Genomic DNA, 18,965 nt, shown 5'->3' with positions numbered 1-18,965 from the left:
TTGCGTTAGGGTTAGGTTTAGGGTTAGTGATAGGGTTAGGCTTAGGTTTAGGGTTAGGTTTGCGTTAGGGTTAGGGTTTTGTTTAGGTTTATGGTTAGGGTTAGGTTTGCGATAGAGTTAGGTTTAGGGTTAGGTTTGCGTTAGAGTTAGGTTTAGTGTTAGGTTCAGGTTCGCGTTAGGGTTAGGATTAGGGTTACGGTTAGGGTTAGGTTTGCGTTAGGGTTACGGTTAAGGTTAGGGTTATGGTTTGGGTTACGTTTAGGGTTTAGGGTTAGGGTTAGTGTTAGGGTTAGGGGTAGGTTAGCGTTAGGGGTAGGGTTACGTTTAGGGTTAGATTTAGGGTTCGTTTCTGTTAAGGTTAGGTTTAGGGTTATGGTTAGGGTTAGGGTTGGGGTAAGCGTTAGGTTTGTGTTAGGTTTAGGGTTAGGGTTAGGGTTAGGGTTAGGATTAGCTTTAGGGTTAGGGTTTAAGGTTAGGGTTAGGGTTAGGTTTAATTTAGGGTTAGGTTAGTTTTAGGTTTAGGGTTAGGGTTAGCGTTAGGTTTAGGTTTGCGTTAGCGTTAAGGTTATGGTTAGGGTTAGGGTTAGCGTTAGGGTTAGGTTAGCGTTACGGTTAGGGTTAGGGTTAGGGTTATGTTTAGGTTTGCGTTAGGGTTAGGGTTAGGGTTAGGTTTAGTTTTAGGGTTATATTTATGGTTATGGTTACGGATAGGTTTGCGTTAGGATTAGGGTTAGTGTTAGGGTTAGGTTTAGGGTTAGGTTTAGTGTTAGGGTTAGGATTATGGTTAGGGGATAGGGTTTTGGTTAGGGTTAGTTTTAGGGTTAGCGTTAGGGTTTTATGATTAGGTTTAGGGTTAGGGTTAGGGTTAGCTTAAAGTTAGGGTTTAGGGATTGGGTTAGGGTTAGGGATAGAGTTAGGGTTAGGTTTAGGGTTAAGGTTAGGTTTGCGTTAGTGTTAGGGTTTGATTTAATGTTTGGGTTAGGGTTAGGTTTAGGTTTCCGTTAGGGTTAGGTTTGTGCTTAGGTTTAGAGTTAGGGTTAGGGTTAGGGTTAGGGTTAGTTTTACGTTAGGGTTAGGGTTAGGGTTAGGTTTGCGATAGGGTTAGGATTAGGGTTAGGTTTGCATTAGGTTTAGGGTTAGGGTTAGGTTCGTGTTAGGGTTAGGATTACGGTTAGGGATAGGGATAGGTTTGCGATAGGATTAGGGTTAGGGTTATGGTTAGGGTTAGCGTTAGGTTTGCGTTAGGGTTAGGGTTAGGGTTAGGGATAGGGTTAGGATTAGTGTTAGGTTTGAGTTAGGGTTACGGTTAGGGTTAGGGTTAGGGTTAGGGTTAAAGTTATGGTTAGGTTTAGGGTTAGGGTTAGGTTTTCATTAGGGTTAGTGTTAGGGTGAGGTTTGCGATAGGGTTTAGGTTCGGGTTAGGTTAAGGCTAATGTTAGGGTTATGGTTAGCGTTATTTTAGCGTTAGAGTTAGTGTTAGGCGTAGGATTAGGGTTAGTGTTAGGGTTAGGGTTAGGGTCAGGTTTAGGGTTAGGGATAGGTTTGTTTTAGTTTAGGGTTAAGGTTAGGTTTAGGGTTAGGATTAGGGTTAGGGTTATGGTTAGGTTTGCATTAGTGTTAGGGTTAGTTTTAGGGTTAGGGTTATGTTTGCGTTAAGGTTAGGTTAAGGGTTATGGTTATGGTTAGGGTTAGGGTTAGGGTTAGGTTTGCGTTAGGTGTAGGGTTAGTGTTAGGGTTAGGTTTAGGGTGAGGTTTAGGGTTAGGGTTAGGGTTAGGTTTGCGTTAGGGTTAGGGTTATGGTTAGGGTTAGGGTTAGGGTTAGGTTTAGAGTTAAGGTTAGGTTTACATTTGCTTTAGGGTTAGCGTTAGGTTTAGGTTTAGGGTTAGGGTTAGGTATGAGTTAGCTTTATGGTAAGGGTTAGGTTTAGGGTTAGGGTTAGGGTTAGGTTTGCGTCAGGGTTATGGTTATGGTTATGGTTAGGGTTAGGGTTAGAGTTAATGTTAGGGTTAGATTTGCATTAGGGTTATGGTAAGGGTTAGGTTTAGGGTTAGGATTAGGGTTAGGGTTAGGTTTGCGTTAGGGTTAGGGTTAGGGTTATGGTTAGGGTTAGGGGTTAGGGTTTTGGTTAGGGTTAGTTTAGGGTTTGCGTTAGGGATTTATGATTAGGGTTAGGGTTAGTGTTAGGATTAGCTTTAGGGTTAGTGTTTAGGGTTTGGGTTTGTGTTAGGGTTAGGGTTAGGTTTACGATTAGGGTTAGGGTTAGCTTTATGGTTACGGTTTAGGGTTTGGGTTTGTGTTAGGGTTAGGGTTAGGGTTAGGGTTACGATTGCGTTAGGGTTAGTGTTAGGTTTAGAGTTAGGGTTATGGTTCAGGGTTAGGGTTAGGGTTAGGGTTTCATGGTTAGTGTTATGGTTAGGGTTAGCGTTAGCTTTAGGGTTAGGGTTTAAGGTTAGGGTTAGGGTTAGGGTTAGGGTTAGGTTTGCGTTAAGGTTAGGGTGAGGGTTAGGGTTAGGGTTAGGTTTGCGTTCGGGTTATGGTTAGGGTTAGGTTCAGGGTTATGTTTAGTGTTAGGGTTAGGATTATGGTTAGGGGTTAGGGTTTTGGTTAGGGTTAGTTTTAGGTTTAGCGTTAGGGTTTTATGATTAGGTTTACGGTTAGGGTTAGGGTTAGCTTAAAGTTAGGGTTTAGGGATTGGGTTAGGGTTAGGGATAGAGTTAGGGTTAGGTTTAGGGTTAAGGTTAGGTTTGCAGTAGTGTTAGGGTTTGATTTAATGTTTGGGTTAGGGTTAGGTTTAGGTTTGCGTTAGGGTTAGGTTTGTGGTTAGGTTTAGAGTTAGGGTTAGGGTTAGGGTTAGGGTTATGTTTACGTTAGGGTTAGGGTTAGGGTTAGGTTTGCGATAGGGTTAGGATTAGGGTTAGGTTTGCATTAGGTTTAGGGTTAGGGTTAGGTTCGGGTTAGGGTTAGGATTACGGTTAGGGATAGGGATAGGTTTGCGATAGGATTAGGGTTAGGGTTATGGTTAGGGTTAGGGTTAGGTTTGCGTTAGGGTTAGGGTTAGGGTTAGGGATAGGGTTAGGATTAGTGTTAGGTTTGCGTTAGGGTTAGGGTTAGGGTTAGGGTTAAAGTTAGGGTTAGGTTTAGGGTTAGGGTTAGGTTTTCATTAGGGTTAGTGTTAGGGTGAGGTTTGCGATAGGGTTTGGGTTCGGGTTAGGTTAAGGCTAATGTTAGGGTTATGGTTAGCGTTATTTTAGCGTTAGGGTTAGTGTTAGGGGTAGGATTAGGGTTAGTGTTAGGGTTAGGGTTAGGGTCAGGTTTAGGGTTAGGGATAGGTTTGTTTTAGTTTAGGGTTAGGGTTAGGTTTAGGGTTAGGGTTAGGATTAGGGTTATGGTTAGGTTTGCGTTAGTGTTAGGGTTAGTTTTAGGGTTAGGGTTAGGTTTGCGTTAAGGTTAGGTTAAGGGTTATGGTTATGATTAGGGTTAGGGTTAGGGTTAGGTTTGCGTTAGGTGTAGGGTTAGTGTTAGGGTTAGGTTTAGGGTTAGGTTTAGGGTTAGGGTTAGGGTTAGGTTTGCGTTAGGGTTAGGGTTGGGTTAGGTTTAGAGTTAAGGTTAGGTTTACATTTGCTTTAGGGTTAGCGTTAGGTTTAGGTTTAGGGTTAGGGTTAGGTATGAGTTAGCTTTATGGTAAGGGTTAGGTTTAGGGTTAGGGTTAGGGTTAGGTTTGCGTTAGGGTTAGGGTTATGGTTAGGGTTAGGGTTAGGGTTAGGTTTAGAGTTAAGGTTAGGTTTACATTTGCTTTAGGGTTAGCGTTAGGTTTAGGTTTAGGGTTAGGGTTAGGTATGAGTTAGCTTTATGGTAAGGGTTAGGTTTAGGGTTAGGGTTAGGGTTAGGTTTGCGTCAGGGTTATGGTTATGGTTATGGTTAGGGTTAGGGTTAGAGTTAATGTTAGGGTTAGATTTGCATTAGGGTTATGGTAAGGGTTAGGTTTAGGGTTAGGATTAGGGTTAGGGTTAGGTTTGCGTTAGGGTTAGGGTTAGGGTTATGGTTAGGGTTAGGGGTTAGGGTTTTGGTTAGGGTTAGTTTAGGGTTTGCGTTAGGGATTTATGATTAGGGTTAGGGTTAGTGTTAGGATTAGCTTTAGGGTTAGTGTTTAGGGTTTGGGTTTGTGTTAGGGTTAGGGTTAGGTTTACGATTAGGGTTAGGGTTAGCTTTATGGTTACGGTTTAGGGTTTGGGTTTGTGTTAGGGTTAGGGTTAGGGTTAGGGTTACGATTGCGTTAGGGTTAGTGTTAGGTTTAGAGTTAGGGTTATGGTTCAGGGTTAGGGTTAGGGTTAGGGTTTCATGGTTAGTGTTATGGTTAGGGTTAGCGTTAGCTTTAGGGTTAGGGTTTAAGGTTAGGGTTAGGGTTAGGGTTAGGGTTAGGTTTGCGTTAAGGTTAGGGTGAGGGTTAGGGTTAGGGTTAGGTTTGCGTTCGGGTTATGGTTAGGGTTAGGTTCAGGGTTATGTTTAGTGTTAGGGTTAGGATTATGGTTAGGGGTTAGGGTTTTGGTTAGGGTTAGTTTTAGGTTTAGCGTTAGGGTTTTATGATTAGGTTTACGGTTAGGGTTAGGGTTAGCTTAAAGTTAGGGTTTAGGGATTGGGTTAGGGTTAGGGATAGAGTTAGGGTTAGGTTTAGGGTTAAGGTTAGGTTTGCAGTAGTGTTAGGGTTTGATTTAATGTTTGGGTTAGGGTTAGGTTTAGGTTTGCGTTAGGGTTAGGTTTGTGGTTAGGTTTAGAGTTAGGGTTAGGGTTAGGGTTAGGGTTATGTTTACGTTAGGGTTAGGGTTAGGGTTAGGTTTGCGATAGGGTTAGGATTAGGGTTAGGTTTGCATTAGGTTTAGGGTTAGGGTTAGGTTCGGGTTAGGGTTAGGATTACGGTTAGGGATAGGGATAGGTTTGCGATAGGATTAGGGTTAGGGTTATGGTTAGGGTTAGGGTTAGGTTTGCGTTAGGGTTAGGGTTAGGGTTAGGGATAGGGTTAGGATTAGTGTTAGGTTTGCGTTAGGGTTAGGGTTAGGGTTAGGGTTAAAGTTAGGGTTAGGTTTAGGGTTAGGGTTAGGTTTTCATTAGGGTTAGTGTTAGGGTGAGGTTTGCGATAGGGTTTGGGTTCGGGTTAGGTTAAGGCTAATGTTAGGGTTATGGTTAGCGTTATTTTAGCGTTAGGGTTAGTGTTAGGGGTAGGATTAGGGTTAGTGTTAGGGTTAGGGTTAGGGTCAGGTTTAGGGTTAGGGATAGGTTTGTTTTAGTTTAGGGTTAGGGTTAGGTTTAGGGTTAGGGTTAGGATTAGGGTTATGGTTAGGTTTGCGTTAGTGTTAGGGTTAGTTTTAGGGTTAGGGTTAGGTTTGCGTTAAGGTTAGGTTAAGGGTTATGGTTATGATTAGGGTTAGGGTTAGGGTTAGGTTTGCGTTAGGTGTAGGGTTAGTGTTAGGGTTAGGTTTAGGGTTAGGTTTAGGGTTAGGGTTAGGGTTAGGTTTGCGTTAGGGTTAGGGTTGGGTTAGGTTTAGAGTTAAGGTTAGGTTTACATTTGCTTTAGGGTTAGCGTTAGGTTTAGGTTTAGGGTTAGGATTAGGTATGAGTTAGCTTTATGGTAAGGGTTAGGTTTAGGGTTAGGGTTAGGGTTAGATTTGCGTCAGGGTTATGTTATGGTTATGGTTAGGGTTAGGGTTAGAGTTAAAGTTAGGGTTAGATTTGCATTAGGGTTATGGTAAGGGTTAGGTTTAGGGTTAGGGTTAGGGTTAGTGTTAGGTTTGCGTTAGGGTTAGGGTTAGGGTTATGGTTAGGGTTATGGTTAGGGTTAGGGGTTAGGGTTTTGGTTAGGGTTAGTTTAGGGTTTGCGTTAGGGATTTATGATTAGGGTTAGGGTTAGTGTTAGGATTAGCTTTAGGGTTAGTGTTTAGGGTTTGTGTTTGTGTTATGGTTAGGGTTAGGTTTAGGATTAGGGTTAGGTTTAGCTTTAGGGTTAGGGTTTAGGGTTTGGGTTTGTGTTAGGGTTAGGGTTAGGGTTAGGTTTAGGGTTACGATTGCGTTAGGGTTAGTGTTAGGTTTAGAGTTAGGGTTATGGTTTAGGGTTAGGGTTAGTGTTAGGGTTTCATGGCTAGTGTTATGGTTAGGGTTAGCGTTAGCTTTAGGGTTAGGGTTTAAGGTTAGGGTTAGGGTTAGGGTTAGGGTTAGGTTTGCGTTAAGGTTAGGGTGAGGGTTAGGGTTAGGTTTAGGTTTGCGTTCGGGTTATGGTTAGGGTTAGGTTTAGGGTTAGGTTTAGTGTTAGGGTTAGGATTATGGTTAGGGGTTAGGGTTTTGGTTAGGGTTAGTTTTAGGGTTAGCGTTAGGGTTTTATGATTAGATTTAGGGTTAGGGTTAGGGTTAGCTTAAAGTTAGGGTTTAGGGATTGGGTTAGGGTTAGGGATACAGTTAGGGTTAGGTTTAGGGTTAAGGTTAGGTTTGCGTTAGTGTTAGGGTTTGATTTAATGTTTGGATTAGGGTTAGGTTTAGGTTTGCGTTAGGGTTAGGTTTGTGGTTAGGTTTAGAGTTAGGGTTAGGGTTAGGGTTAGGGTTAGTTTTACATTAGGGTTATGGTTAGGGTTAGGTTTGCGATAGGGTTAGGATTAGGGTTAGGTTTGCATTAGGTTTAGGGTTAGGGTTAGGTTCGGGTTAGGGTTAGGATTACGGTTAGGGATAGGGATAGGTTTGCGATAGGATTAGGGTTAGGGTTATGATTAGGGTTAGGGTTAGGTTTGCGTTAGGGTTAGGGTTAGGGTTAGGGATAGGGTTAGGATTAGTGTTAGGTTTGCGTTAGGGTTAGGGTTAGGGTTAGGGTTAGGGTTAAAGTTAGGGTTAGGTTTAGGGTTAGGGTTAGGTTTTCATTAGGGTTAGTGTTAGGGTGAGGTTTGCGATAGGGTTAGGGTTCGGGTTAGGTTAAGGCTAATGTTAGGGTTTTGGTTAGCATTATTTTAGCGTTAGGGTTAGGGTTAGTGTTAGGGGTAGGATTAGGGTTAGTGTTAGGTTTAGGGTTAGGGTCAGGTTTAGGGTTAGGGATAGGTTTGTTTTAGGTTTAGGGTTAGGGTTAGGTTTAGGGTTAGGGTTAGGGTTAGGGCTATGGCTAGGTTTGCGTTAGTGTTAGGGTTAGTTTTAGGGTTACGGTTAGGTTTGCGTTAAGGTTAGGTTAAGGGTTATGGTTATGGTTAGGGTTAGGGTTAAGGTTAGGTTTGCATTAGGTGTACGGTTAGTGTTAGGAATAGGTTTAGGGTTAGGTTTAGGGTTAGGGTTAGGGTTAGGTATGCGTTAGGGTTAGGGTTAGGGTTAGCGTTAGGGTTAGGGTTAGGGTTATGTTTGCGTTAGGGTTAGGGTTAGGGTTAGGTATGCATTAGGGATAGGGATAGGGTTAGGGTTAGGGTGACTTTTGCGTTAGGGTTAGTGTTAGGGTTAGAGTTAGGGTTAGGTTTTACGTTTAGGGTTAGGGTTAGGGTTAGGGTTAGCGTTAGGGTTAGATTTGCGTTAGCGTTAGGGTTAGGGTTAGGGTTACGTTTGCGTTAGTGTTAGGGTTAGGGTTAGGTTTAGGGTTAATGTTATGTTTGCGTTAGGGTTTGGGTTAGGGTCATGGTTAGGGTTAGGGGTTAGGGTTTTGGTTAGGGTTAGTGTTAGGGTTATCGTTAGGGTTTTATGATTAGGGTTAAGGTTAGGGTTAGGTTTGCGTTAGGTTTAGGTTTAGTGTTACTGATAGGGATAGGCTTAGGTTTAGGGTTAGGTTTGCGTTAGGGTTAGGGTTTTGTTTAGGTTTATGGTTAAGGTTAGGTTTGCGATAGAATTAGGTTTAGGGTTAGGTTTGCGTTAGAGTTAGGTTTAGTGTTAGGTTCGGGTTCGGGTTAGGGTTCGGATTAGGGTTAGGGTTAGGGTTAGGTTTGCGTTAGGGTTACGGTTAGGGTTAGGGTTATGGTTAGGGTTACGTTTAGGGTTTAGGGTTAGGGTTAGGGTTAGGATTAGGGTTAGGTGAGCATTAGGGTTAAGGTTACGGTTAGGGTTAGATTTAGGGTTCGTTTCTGTTAAGGTTAGGTTTAGGGTTATGGTTAGGGTTAGGGTTAGGGTTACGGTAAGGTTTAGGGTTAGGTTTGCGTAGGGATAGGGTTAGTGTTAGGGTTAGGGTTAGGGTTAGGATTGGGGTTAGGGTTAGGTTTGCGTTAGGGTTACGGTTAGGGTTAGGGTTATGGTTCATGTTCCGTTTAGGGTTTAGGGTTAGGGTTAGGGTTATGGTTAGGGTTAGGATTAGGTTTGCGTTAGTGTTAGGGATACGGTTAGGGTTAGGTTTAGGGTTCGTTTGCGTTAAGCTTAGGTTTAGGGTTATGGTTAGGGTTAGGGTTGGGGTAAGGGTTAGGTTTGTGTTAGGTTAGGGTTAGTGTTAGGGTTAGGTTTAGGGTTAGGGTTAGTGTTAGGGTTAGGGTTAGGGTTAGGTTTGCGTTAGGGTTAGGGTTAGGTTTAGGTTAGCGTTAGGGATAGGGTTAGGGTTAGGGTTAGAGTTAGGGATAGGGTTATGGTTATGGTTAGGGTTAGGTTTGCGTTAGGGTTAGGGTTAGGGTTAGGGTTAGGGATAGGGTTAGGGTTTGCGTTAGGTTTCCATTAGGGTTAGTGTTAGAGTTAGGTTTTCGTTAGTGATTGGGTTACGTTTAGGGATAGGGTGAGGTTTGAGTTAGGGTTAGTGTTAGGGTTAGAGTTAGAGTTAGTATTTACGTTTAGGGTTAGGGTTAGGGTTAGGGTTATCGTTAGGGTTCCATGACTAGGGTTAGTGTTAGGGTTATGGTTGTGGTTAGCGTCAGGATTAGGTTGCGTTAGGGTTATCATTAGGGTTAGTTTTAGGTTTAGGGTTAGAGTTAAGTTTAGGGTTAGATTTGCGATAGCGTTAGGGTTAGGGTTATTGTTAGGGTTACGTGTGAGTTAGGGTTAGAGTTAGGTTTAGGGTTAGGGTTAGGTTTGCGTTAGTGTTTGGGTTAGGTTTATGGTAAGGCTTAGGGGTTAGGGTTTTGGTTTGGGTAAGTGTTAGGGTTAGCATTAGGGTTTTATGATTAGGGTTAGGGTTAGGTTTAGGGTTAGGTTTAGGTTTGCGTTAGGGTTAGGATTAGTTTTATGTTTGCGTTGGGGTTAGGATTATAGTTAAGCTTAGGGTTAGGGTTAGGGTTAGGTTTGCGTTAGGGTTAGGGTTAGGGTTATGGTTAGGTTTAGGCTTAGGGTTAGGGTTAGGGTTAGGTTTGCGTTAGATTTAGGGTTAGGGTTAGGGTTAGGGTTAGGTTTAGGTTTAGTGTTAGTGTAAGGTTTGCGTTAGGGTTAGGGTTAGGGTTAGAGTTAAGATTAGGGTTAGTTTTACCTTAGGGTTATTGTTAGGGTGAGGGTTAGGGTTAGGTTTGCGTTAGGGTTATGGAAACGGTTAGTTTTAGGGTTAGGTTCAGAGTTATGGTTAGGGTAGTTTTGCGTTAGTGTTAGGGTTAGGGTTATGGTTAGGGTTAGGGTTAGGGTTAGGGTTAGGGTTATGTTTGCGTTAGGGTTAGGGTTAGGGTTAGTGTTAGGGTTAGGGTTAGGTTTAGGTTTGCGTTAGATTTAGGGTTAGGGTTAGGGTTAGGGTTAGGGTTCGGGTTAGGGTTAGGTTTATGGTTAGTGTTAGGGTTAGTGTTAGGGTTAGGGTTAGGGTTTCCGTTAGGTTTAGTGTTACGGTTAGCGTTAGGTTTATATGATTAGGGTTAGGGTTAGGTTTAGGGTTAGCTTTAGGGTTAGGGTCAGGGTTTGGGTTATGGTTATGGTTAGGGTTAGGGTTAGGTTTAGGGTTCGGGTTAGGTATGTGTTAGTGTTATGTTTAGGGTTAGGGTTAGGGTAAGGTTTAGGGTTAGGTTTGCGTTAGGGTCAGGTTTAGGGTTAGGTTTAGGGTCATGGTTAGGGTTATGGTTAGGGTTAGGTTTGCGATAGTGTTAGGTTTAGGGTTAGGGATAGGGTTAGGGTTAGGGTTAGGTTTTGGTTGGGGTTAGGGTTAGGGTTAGGGATAGGTTTGCGTTAGGGTTAGGGTTTGGGTTAGGTTTAGGTTTAGGGATAGGTTTGCGTTAGGGTTAGGGTTAGGTTTAGGGTTTGGTTAGGGTTTGGGTTAGGGTTAGAGATAGGTTTGCTTTAGGGTTAGGGTTAGGGTTAGGTTTAGGCTTAGGGTTAGTGTTAGGTTTAGGGTTAGGGTTAGGTTTGCGTAAGGTTAGGTTTAGGGTATGGTTAGGGTTAAGGTTAGGGTTAGGGTTACGGTTAGGGTTTGGTTTGCTTAAGTTCAGGGTTAGGGTTAGGTTAGGCTTAGGGTTAGGTTTGTTTTAGGTTTAGGGTTAGGGGTAGGGTTAGATTTAGGGTTAGGGTTAGGGTTAGGGTTAGGTTTCTTAGGGTTAGTGTTAGGGTTAGGTTTGCGTTAGTGATAGGGTTAGGGTTAGGGTTAGGGTTACGTTTGCTTTAGGGTTAGTGTTAGAGTTAGTATTAGGGTTAGGGTTTAGGTTTAGGGTTACGGTTAGAGTTAGGGTTAGCGTTAGGGTTTCATGGTTAGGGTTATGGTTAGGGGTAGGCTTATTGGTAGTGTTATGGTTAGTTTTAAGGTTAGGTTTGCGTTAGGGTTAGGGTTAGGGTTAGGTTTAGGGCTTGGGTTAGTGTTAGGGTTAGCGTTAGGTTTGCCTTAGGGTTAGTGTTAGGTTTAGGGTTAGGGTTAAGTTTGCGTTAGTCTTAGAGTTAGGGTTAAGTTTGCGTTAGGGTTAGGGTTAGGTTTACGGCTAGGGTTAGGGTTAGGTTTAGTGTTAGTTTTGCTTTAGGTTTAGGGTTAGGTTTACATTTAGGGTTAGGTTTAGGGATAGGTTTGCGTTAGGGTTAGGGTTAGGGTTAGGATTAGGGTTAGGGTTACTGTTAGGGTTAGGTTCGGTTTGCGTTAAGGTTAGGGTAAGGTTTAGGGTTAGGGTTATGTTTGCGTTAGGTTTAGGATTAGGTTTATGTTTGCGTTGGTGTTAGGATTAGTGCTGGTTAGGGTTAGGGTTAGGGTTAGGTTTGAGTTAGGGTTATGGTTAGGGTTAGGGTTAGGGTTAGGGTTAGGTGTGCGTTAGGGTTAGGGTTAGGGTTAGGGTTAGGTTTGCGTTAAGGTTAGGGTTAGGGTTAGGTTTAGGGTTAGGGTTAGGGTAAGGGTTAGGGTTACGTTTGCGTTAGGGTTAGGGTTAGGTTTAGGGTAAGGGTTAGGGTTAGGTTTGCGTTAGGGTTACGGTTAGGTTAAGGGTTACGGTTAGGTTAGCGTTATGGTTAGGATTAGGTTTATGTTTGCGTTGGGGTTAGGATTATGGTTAGGTTTAGGGTTAGGGTTAGGGTTAGGTTTGCGTTAGGGTTAGGGTTATGGTTATGGTTAGGGTTAGGGTTAGGGTTAGGTTTGCGTTAGGGTTAGGGTTGGGTTAGGTTTAGGGTTAGGGTTAGGTTTAGGGTAGTGTTAGGTTTGCGTTAGGGTTAGGGTTAGGGTTAGGGTTTGGGTTAGGTTTAGGCTTAGGGTTTGGTTTGCGTTAGGTTTAGGGTTTGGGTTAGGGTAGGGTTAGGTTTAGGGTAAGGTTTGCGTTAGGGTCATGGTTAGGGTTAGAGTTAGGGTTAGGGTTAGGGTTAGGGTTAGGGTTAGGTTTGCGTTAGGGTTAGTTTTAGGGTTAGGTTTGCTTTAGTGATAGGGTTAGGGTTACGGTTATGGTTACGTTTGCTTTAGGATTAGTGTTAGGGTTAGTATTAGGGTTAGGGTTTAGGTTTAGGGTTAGGATTAGAGTTAGGGTTAGCGTTAGGGTTTCAAGGTTAGGGTTATTGTTAGGGTTAGGGTTAGGTGTAGGGTTATGGTTAGGTTTAGGGTTAGGCTTGCGTTAGGTTTAGGGTTAGGGTTAGAGTTAGGGTTAGGGTTAGGATTAGGGTTAGGGTTAGTTTTGCGTTAGGGTTAGTGTTAGGGTTAGGTTTGCTTTAGTGATAGGGTTAGGGTTAGGGTTACGTTTGCGTTAGGGTGAGTGTTAAGGTTAGTATTAGGGTTAAGGTTTAGGTTTAGGTTAGGGTTAGAGTTAGGGTTAGGGTTAGGGTTTGGGTTATGGTTAGGTTTGCGTTATGGTAAGGGTTAGTGTTAGGGTTAGGTTTAGGGTTAGGTTTGCGTTCGGGTTAGGGTTAGGTTTATGTTTAGGGTTAGGGTTAAAGTTAGGGTTACGTTTAGGATTAGGATTAGGTTTTCGTTAGGGTTAGTGTAAAGGTTATGTTTGCGTAATGTTTAGGGTTAGGGTTAGGTTTAGGGTTTGGGTTACGGTTTGGGTTAGCGTTAGGTTTGCGTCAGGGTTAGTGTTATGTTTAGGGTTAGTTTTAGTTTTGCGTTAGGCTTAGAGTTAAGGTTAGGTTTGCGTTAGGGTTAGGGTTAGGTTTAGCGTTAGTTTTGCGTTAGGTTTAGGGTTAGGGTTAGGTTTAGGGTTAGGTTTAGGGATAGGTTTGCGTTAGGGTTAGGGTTAGCGTTAGGTTTAGGGTTAGGGTTACGGTTAGGGTTAGGGTTAGGTTTGCGTTATGGTTAGGGTTAGGTTTAGGGTTAGGTTTGCGTTAGGGTTAGGATTAGGGTTAGGGTTTGGGTTAGGGTTAGGCTTAGGGTTAGGTTTGCGTTAGGTTTAGGGTTAGGGTTAGGGTAGGGTAAGGTTTAGGGTTCGGTTTGCGTTAGGGTTAGGGTTAGGGTTAGGGTTAGGGTTAGGGTTAGGATTAGGGTTAGGGTTAGTTTTGCGTTAGGGTTAGTGTTAGGGTTAGGTTTGCGTTAGTGATAGGGTTAGGGTTAGGGTTACGTTTGCGTTAGGGTGAGTGTTAAGGTTAGTATTAGGGTTAAGGTTTAGGTTTAGGTTAGGGTTAGAGTTAGGGTTAGGGTTAGGGTTTGGGTTAGGGTTAGGTTTGCGTTATGGTAAGGGTTAGGGTTAGGGTTAGGTTTAGGGTTAGGTTTGCGTTCGGGTTAGGGTTAGGTTTATGTTTAGGGTTAGGGTTAAAGTTAGGGTTAGTTTTAGGATTAGGATTAGGTTTTCGTTAGGGTTAGTGTAAAGGTTATGTTTGCGTAATGGTTAGGGTTAGGGTTAGGTTTAGGGCTTGGGTTACGGTTTGGGTTAGCGTTAGGTTTGCGTCTGGGTTAGTGTTATGTTTAGGGTTAGTTTTAGTTTTGCGTTAGGCTTAGAGTTAAGGTTAGGTTTGCGTTAGGGTTAGGGTTAGGTTTAGCGTTAGTTTTGTGTTAGGTTTAGGGTTAGGGTTAGGTTTAGGGTTAGGTTTAGGGATAGGTTTGCGTTAGGGTTAGGGTTAGCGTTAGGTTTAGGGTTAGGGTTACGGTTAGGGTTAGGGTTAGGTTTGCGTTAGGGTTAGGGTTAGGTTTAGGGTTAGGTTTAGGTTTGCGTTAGGGTTAGGATTAGGTTTATGTTTTCGTTGGGGTTAGGATTATGGTTAGGTTTAGGGTATAGGTTTGCGTTAGGGTTAGGGTTAGGGTTATGGATAGAGTTAGGGTTAGGGTTAGGGTTAGTGTTAGGTTTGCGTTAGGGTTAGGGTTAGGGTTAGAGTTTAGATTAGGGTTAGTTTTGCCTTAGGGTTAGTGTTAGGGTTAGGTTTGCGTTAGGGTTATGGTAAGGTTTAGTTTTAGGGTTTGGGTTAGAGTTATGGTTAGGGTTGTTTTGCGTTAGGGTTAGGGTTACTGTTATGGTTAGGGTTAGCGGTTAGGGTTTTCGTTAGGGTTAGTGTTAGAGTTAGCGTTAGGGTTATATGATTAGGGTTAGTGTTAGGTTTAGTGTTATCTTTAGGGTTATGGTTTAGTGTTTGGGTTATGGTTATTATTAGGATTGGGGTTAGGTTTAGGGTTCGGGTTAGGTTTGCGTTAGTGTTATGTTTAGGGTTAGGGTTATGATTAGGTTTAGGGTTAGGGTTGCGTTAGGGTTAGGTTTAGGGTTAGGTTTAGAGTTAGGGTTAGGGTTAGGTTTGCGTTAGGGTTAGGGTTAGGGTTAGGGATAGGTTTAGGGTTAGGGTTAGGTTTTGGTTTTGGTTAGGGTTAGGGTTAGGGACAGTTTTGCGTTAGGGTTAGGGTTTGGGTTAGGTTTAGGGTTAGGGTTAGGTTTGTTGTTAGCGTTAGTGTTAGGTTTAGGGTATTTTAGGGTAAGGGTTAGGGTTAAGGTTAGGGTTAGGTTTAGGGTTAGGGTTAGGTTTTCGTTAGGGTTAGTGTTAAGGATATGTTTGTGTATGGGTTAGCGTTAGGGTTAGGTTTAGGGCTTGGGTTAGGGTTAGAGTTAGCGTTAGGTTTGCGTTAGGGTTAGTGTTAGGTTTAGGGTTAGGGTTAGGTTTGCGTTAGGCTTACAGTTAGGGTTAGGTTTGCGTTAGGATTAGGGTTATGTTTAGCGATAGTTTTGCGTTAAGTTTAGTGTTAGGGTTAGGTTTATCGTTAGGTTTAGGGATAGGTTTGAGTTAGGGTTAGGGTTAGCGTTAGGTTTAGTGTTAGGGTTACGGTTAGTGTTAGGGTTAGTTTTGCGTTAGGTTTAGGTTTAGGTTTAGGGTTAGGTTTAGGTTTGCGTTAGGGTTAGGATTAGGTTTATGTTTGCGTTGGGGTTAGGATTATGGTTAGGTTTAGGGTTAGGGTTAGGGTTAGGTTTGCGTTAGGGTTAGGGTTAGGGTTACGGTTAGGTTTAGGGTTAGGGTTAGGGTTAGGGTTAGGTTTGCGTTAGATTTAGGGTTAGGGTTAGGGTTTGGGTTAGGGTTAGGTTTAGGTTTAGGGTTAGTGTTAGGTTTGCGTTAGGGTTAGGGTTAGGGTTAGAGTTAAGATTAGGGTTAGTTTTACCTTAGGGTTAGTGTTAGGGTTAGGGTTAGGGTTAGGTTTGCGTTAGGGTTATGGAAAGGGTTACTTTTAGGGTTAGGGTTGGAGTTTTGGTTAGGGTAGTTTTGCGTTAGGGTTAGGGTTAGGGTTATGGTTAGGGTAAGGGTTAGGGTTAGGTTTGCGTTAGGGTTAGGGTTATGTTTAGCGATAGTTTTGTGTTAGGTTTAGGGTTAGGGTTAGGTTTAGGGTTCGGTTTAGGGATAGGTTTGCGTTAGGGTTAGGGTTAGCGTTAGGTTTAGGGTTAGGGTCACGGTTAGTGTTAGGGTTAGTTTTGCGTTAGGTTTAGGTTTAGGGTTAGGGTTAGGGTTTGGTTTGCGTTAGGGTTAGGGTTAGGTTTATGTTTCCGTTGGGTTTACGATTATGGTTAGGTTTAGGGTTAGGGTTAGGGTTAGGTTTGCGTTAGGGTTAGGGTTAGGGTTACGGTTAGGTTTAGGGTTAGGTTTAGGGTTAGGGTTAGGTTTGCGTTAGATTTAGGGTTAGGTTTAGGGTTAGGGTTAGGTTTAGGTTTAGGGTTAGTGTTAGGTTTGCGTTAGGGTTAGGGTTAGGGTTAGAGTTAAGATTAGGGTTAGTTTTACCTTAGGGTTAGTGTTAGGGTTAGGTTTGCGTTAGGGTTATGGAAAGGGTTAGTTTTAGGGTTAGGGTTAGAGTTATGGTTAGGGTAGTTTTGCGTTAGGGTTAGGGTTAGGGTTATGGTTAGGGTTAGGGTTAGGGTTAGGGTTAGGGTTAGGGTTAGGGTTAGGTTTAGGTTTGCGTTAGATTTAGGGTTAGGGTCAGGGTTAGGGTTAGGGTTCGGGTTAGGGTTAGGTTTACGGTTAGTGTTAGGGTTAGTGTTAGGGTTAGGGTTAGGGTTTCTGTTAGGTTTAGTGTTATGGTTAGCGTTAGGGTTATATGATTAGGGTTAGGGTTAGGGTTAGGTTTAGCTTTTGGGTTAGGGTACAGTGTTTGGGTTATGGTTAGGGTTAGGGTTAGGGTTAGGTTTAGGGTTCGGGTTAGGTTTGTGTTAGTGTTATGTTTAGGGTTAGGTTTAGGGTAATGTTTAGGGTTAGGTTTGCGTTAGGGTCAGGTTTAGGATTAGGTTTAGAGTTATGGTTAGGGTTATGGTTAGGGTTAGATTTGCGATAGTGTTAGGTTTAGGGTTAGGGATAGCTTTAGGGTTAGGGTTAGGGTTAGGTTTGGTTATGGTTATGGTTAGGGTTAGGGTTAGGGATAGGTTTGCGTTAGGGTTAGGGTTTGGGTTAGGTTTAGGTTTAGGGATAGTTTTGCGTTAGGGTTAGGGTTAGGTTTAGGGTTTGGTTAGGGTTTGGGTTAGGGTTAGAGATAGGTTTGCTTTAGGGTTAGGGTTAGGGTTAGGTTTAGGCTTAGGGTTAGTGTTAGGTTTAGGGTTAGGGTTAGGTTTGCGTAAGGTTAGGTTTAGGGTATGGTTAGGGTTAAGGTTAGGGTTCGGGTTACGGTTAGGTTTGCGTTAGGGTTAGGGTTAGGGTTAGGGTTCGGGTTAGGTTTAGGGTTAGGGTTAGGTTTAGGTTTTCGTTAGGGTTAGGGTTAGGGTTAGGGTTAGGGTTATGTTTAGGGTTAGATGTGCGTTAGGGTTAGGGTTAAGGTTAGGTTTAGGGTTATGGTTAGGGTTAGGGTTAGGTTTGCGTTAGCGTTAGGTTTTGGGTTAGCGTTACGGTTAGTGTTAGGGTTAGGTTTGCGTTAAGGTTAGGGTTAGGGTTAGGGTTATGGTTAGGGTTAGGTTTGCGTTTAGGTTCGGGTTAGGTTTAGGGTTATGTTTAGGGTTATGGTTATGCTTATGGTTATTGTTAGGTTTGCGTTAGAGTTAGGGTTATTGTTAGGGTTAGGTTAGCGTTAGGGTTATCGTAAGGGTTAGGTTTATGGTTATGGTTAGGGTTAGGGTTAGGGATTGGGTTAGAATTAGGTTTAGGGTTAGGTTTGCGTTAGGGTTAGGATTAGGGTTAAGTTTGCCTTAGGGTTAGGGTTAGGGTTAGGTTCGGGTTAGGGTTAGGGTTAGGGTTAGAGTTAGTGTTAATTTAGGGTTAGGGTTAGGGTTAATGTTAGGGTTAGGTTTAGCGTTAGGGTTAAGTTTTCGTTAGGGTTAGGGTTAGGGTTAGGGTTAGGGTTAAAGTTAGATTGCGTTAGGGTAGGGTTAGGTTTAGGGGTAGGTTTTGGATTAGGGTTATGTTTAGGTTTGCGTTAGGGTTAGGGTTAGGGTTATGGTTAGGGTTAGGTTTGCGTTAAGGTTAGGTTTAGTGTTATGGTTATGGTTATGGTTAGGGTTAGGGTTAGGTTTGCCTTAGGGTTAGGGTTAGGGTTAGGGTTAGGGTTAGGTTTAGGGTTAGGGTAAAGTTTAGGTTTTGGGTCCGGGTTTAGGGATGGTGTTAGGTTTAGGGTTAGTGATTTTGGTAGGGTTAGGGTAAGGTTTAGTGTTACGGTAAATGTTAGGGTTAGGGTTAGTATTAGGGTTCGAGTTAGGATTAGGGTTAAGTTAAGGTTAGGGTTAGGGTTAGGGTTAGGTTAAAGTTTATGTTAGCGTTAGGGTAAGGGTTAGGGTTAGTGTTAGGGTTAGGTTTTAGGATTAAGGTTAGGATTAGGGTTAGGGTTAGGGATAGGGATTAGGTTCAGAGTTAGGATTTAGGGTTAGGGTTAGGGTTAGGGTTAGGGTTTAGTGTTAGGGTTAGGGTTAGGGTTAGGGTTTAGGGTTCGGTTTAGGGTTAGGTGTAGGGTAAGTGTAAGGGTGTTAGGGTAAATGTTACGGTTAGTGTTAGTGTTAGTTTAGGGTTAGGGTTAGCGTTAGGGTTAGGGTTAGGGTTAGCTTTGGTTCGCATTAGGGTTATGGTTAGGGTGACGGTTAGGGTTAGGGTTTAGTGTTAAGGATAGGTTAAGGTTTAGGGTTAGGGTTTACGGATAGTGTTAGGTTTAGGGTTATGATTAGGGGTAGTGTTAAGGTAAGGGTTAGTGTTAGGATAAATGTTAGGTTTAAGATTAGTGTTAGGGTTCGTGTTTCTGTTATGGTTAGGTTAGGGTTAGTGTTGGGTTAGGGTTAGGCTTAGGGTTAGATTTGCCTTAGGGTTAGGTTTAGGGTTAGGGTTAAGGTTATGTTTGCGTTAGGGTTAGGGTTAGGGTTAGGTTTGCGTTAAGGTTGTGGTGAGGGTTAGGGTTAGGGTTAGGTTTGCGTTAGGGTTATGGTTATGGTTAGGTTTAGTGTTAGGTTTAGGATTATGGTTAGGGGTTAGGGTTTTGGTTAGGGTTAGTTTTAGGGTTAGCGTTAGGTGTTTATGATTAGGTTTAGGGTTAGGGTTAGGGTTATGGTTAGGGTTAGGGTTAGGTTTGCGTTAGTGTTAGGGTTTGATTTAATGTTTGTGTTAGGGTTAGGTTTAGGTTTGCGTTATGGTTAGGTTTGTGGTTAGGATTAGAGTTAGGGTTAGGGTTAGGGTTAGGGTTAGTTTTACGTTAGGGTTAGGGTTAGGGATAGGTTTGCGATAGGGTTAGGATTAGGGTTAGGTTTGCGTTACGTTTAGGTTTAGGGTTAGGTTCGGGTTAGGGTTAGGGTTACGGTTAGGGATAGGGATAGGTTTGCGATAGGATTAGGGTTAGGGTTATGGTTAGGGTTAGTGTTAGGTTTGCGTTAGGGTTAGGGTTAGGGTTAGGAATAGGGTTAGGGTTAGTATTAGGTTTGCGTTAGGTTTAGGGTTAGGGTTAGGTTTAGGGTTAGGGATAGGTTTGTTTTAGGTTTAGGGTTTGGGTAAGGTTTAGGGTTAAGGTTAGGGTTAGGGTTATGGTTAGGTTTGCGTTAGTGTTATGGTTAGTTTTAGGGTTAGGGTTATGTTTGCGTTAAGGTTAGTTTAAGGGTTATGGTTATGGTTAGGTTTAGGGTTAGGGTTAGGTTTGCGTTAGGGGTAGGGTTAGGTTTAGGGTTAGGGTTAGGGTTAGGTTTGCGTTAGGGTTAGGGTTAGGGTTAGGTTTGCGTTAGGGATAGGGTTAGGGTTAGGATTAGGGTGACTTTTGCGTTAGGGTTATTGTTAGGGTTAGAGTTAGGGTTAGGTTTTACGTTTAGGGTTAGGATTTGGGTTAGGG

This window comes from Rhinolophus sinicus, chromosome 14, assembly GCF_057876585.1.
Source record: "Rhinolophus sinicus isolate RSI-liver-muscle chromosome 14, RSI-T2T, whole genome shotgun sequence".
Classification (NCBI taxonomy): Eukaryota; Metazoa; Chordata; class Mammalia; order Chiroptera; family Rhinolophidae; genus Rhinolophus; species Rhinolophus sinicus.
Note: the sequence above shows the minus strand (reverse complement) of the source record.